Below are 3129 nucleotides of genomic sequence, written 5' to 3'. Positions count from 1 at the left end.
GCTGCACACACACACACATCACCACACCTGTAGCACCTACACATGTACCAACTACACCACCACCACCTCCAGCTCCTGCTGCAGGCCAGCCACGTCCTGGGCTGTCTGCAACAGCTGCACACACACATCACCACACCTGTGGCACCTAGACCACCACCTACACCACCACCACCACCTACACCATCACCACCACCACCTACGCCACCACCTACACCACCACCACCTACATCACCACCTACACCACCACCACCTACACCACCACCACCACCTACACCATCACCACCACCTACACCACCACCTACACCACCACCCACACCACCTACACCACCACCACCACCACCTACACCTGTACCACCTACACCTGTAGCACCTACACCACCACCACCACCTACAGCACCACCATCACCTAAACCACCACCACCACCTACACCACCAACACCACCTGTACCACCTACACCTATAACACCAACAACAACCACAATTCGCCACTAAGTGGCGATGGCGTCACCACGACGCTTGTGCCAGGCGGAGGAGCGAAGCTCACAACAACGAGCGGAGCGCCCGGTGGCTAAAGCACAGCAAGTTGGCACAGTAGGGGGCATAGGTGGTGCATCAGCCAGTCATCTCAATCAGACGACCCATGGCACCTGCTGGGTCTTGCTCTGTGACCTGCCAGCGGGCGTTCGACACTTCACGTGGCCTCAAGGTGCACATAGCCTGGCACAAGCATCGTGGTGACGTCACCGCCACTTAGTGGCAAATGGCGGTTGTTGTTGTTGAGTGTGCGAGTGAGTCTGCGTGTGAGTCTGTGTGTGTGAGTCTGTGTGTGTGAGTCTATGTGTGAGTCTGCGTGTGAGTCTGTAGACTCACTTTGTCCACCCACACTGCATCCGTGTGTGAGTCTGTGTGTGTGAGTCTGTGTGTGTGAGTCTGTGTGTGTGAGTCTATGTGTGTGAGTCTATGTGTGTGAGTCTGTGTGTGTGAGTCTGCGTGTGAGTCTGTGTGTGTGAGTCTGTGTGTGAATCTGTGTGTGTGAGTCTGTGTGTGTGAATCTGTGTGTGTGAGTCTGTGTGTGTGAGTCTGTGTGTGTGAGTCTATGTGTGTGAGTCTGTGTGTGTGAGTCTGTGTGTGTGAGTCTGCGTGTGAGTCTGTGTGTGTGAGTCTGTGTGTGAGAGTCTGTGTGTGTGAATCTGTGTGTGTGAGTCTGTGTGTGTATCTGTGTGTGAGTCTGTGTGTGTGAGTCTGTGTGTGTGAGTCTGTGTGTGAGTCTGTGTGTGAGTCTGCGTGTGAGTCTGCGTGTGAGTCTGCGTGTGTGAGTCTGTGTGTGAGTCTGTGCGTGTGAGTCTGTGTGTGAGTCTGCGTGTGTGAGTCTGTGTGTGAGTCTGTGTATGAGTCTGTGCGTGTGAGTCTGTGCGTGTGAGTCTGTGGGTGTGAGTCTGTGTGTGAGTCTGCGTGTGTGAGTCTGTGTGTGAGTCTGTGCGTGTGAGTCTGTGTGTGAGTCTGTGTGTGAGTCTGTGCGTGTGAGTCTGTGCATGTGAGTCTGTGTGTGAGTCTGTGCGTGTGAGTCTGTGTGTGTGAGTCTGTGTGTGTGAGTCTGTGTGTGAGTCTGTGTGTGAGTCTGTGCGTGTGAGTCTGTGCATGTGAGTCTGTGTGTGAGTCTGTGCGTGTGAGTCTGTACGTGTGAGTCTGTGTGTGTGAGTCTGTGCGTGTGAATCTGTGTGTGTGAGTCTGTGTGTGTGAGTCTGTGCGTGTGAGTCTGTGTGTGTGTATCTGTGTGTGTATCTGTGTGTGTATCTGTGTGTGTGAGTCTCACCTTGTCTAGGCCACACTGCATGCGTGTGCGAGCCCCGCGGATCTCTCCGCTCTTGAGCGCCAGCAGGCGCCCGAACGTGGCCAGCAGCTCCAGGAAGGCCGTGGGGGTCACGCTGCTGGTCCGGCCCAGCTGGGCGCGGAACCGCAGAGACGCCTCGCTCAGAGAGCGGTGGATACTCACACACGCACTCACCTACACACACACAGATACACACACACAGATACACACACACAGATACACACACACAGATACACACACACAGATACACACACACAGCGAGACACACTGTTACACAACAACAACAACAACAACCGCCATTCGCCACTAAGTGGCAGTGACGTCACCACGATGCTTGTGCCAGGCCAAGTGCACCTTGAGGCCACGTGAAGTGTCGAAAGCCCGCTGGCAGGAGGTCACGGGGCAGACCCAGGTGCCACGGGTCGACTGACCGAGATGACCGAGATGACTGGCTGATGCACCACCTGTGCCCCCTACTGTGCCAACTTGCTGTGCTTTAGCCACCCGGCGCTCCGCTCGTTGTTGTGAGCGTCGCTCCTCCGCCCTCCGTTGTTGTTGGAGGGCGACTGCCTCCAACTGCCCAGTAGCGTCCTTCACGAGCCTCCTCCACTGAGGCCGATCTTGACACCGCTGGTACCAGTCATCGGCAAGTCCACTCAGCACCACGTCCTCCTGTACCACATCACTCCATCTCTTCTCTAACCCGTGCCGTGCCCGTTTAGCCCCCTCGATCCGGCCGAACAAAAGCTGTTTAGGCATGCGGTGGCTGGGCATGCGGGCTACATGACCCAGCCAACGCAGCCTTGCCTGCCGGAGGAGCTCACTGATGGGACTTTGCCCAGATCTTTCAAGGATTTGTGAGCTCCTCACACAATCCAGCCTGGTTAAACCCAGGATGGATCGTAGGCAGGCCAGCCTAAATGTTTCCAACCGGCGAAGATGCTCCACCAGGGGGGTCCACGTTTCGCAAGCGTAAAGAAGGGAGGGAATGACCGTGGCCGAGAAGACCTGAAGCTTCGTGCGGAGCGACAGACCAGGTAGCTTCCACAGAGCGTTACGCAACCGATGAAAAGATATTGCCGCTCGACTGATTCGGAGTGAGACCTCTGCTGATAAACGGGAGCTGGTCATAAGCACACTGCCCAGGTATGGGAAACTCTCCACTCTCTCCACAACTGCCCCATCACCAATTGGGAGTTGTGGGGGTGGAGTGTCCGATGGTACAAAATACCCAGGTAGGTGCTTAGTTTTGGTGGGGCTGATGGTAAGGCCCCACCTCTTAGTGACACGCTCCAGTC

The sequence above is a fragment of the Lethenteron reissneri genome, chromosome 66 (genome assembly GCF_015708825.2).
Source record: "Lethenteron reissneri isolate LAM-NWPU_2019-01 chromosome 66, ASM1570882v1, whole genome shotgun sequence".
Lineage (NCBI taxonomy): Eukaryota > Metazoa > Chordata > Hyperoartia > Petromyzontiformes > Petromyzontidae > Lethenteron > Lethenteron reissneri.
This window is presented reverse-complemented; position numbering follows the sequence as displayed.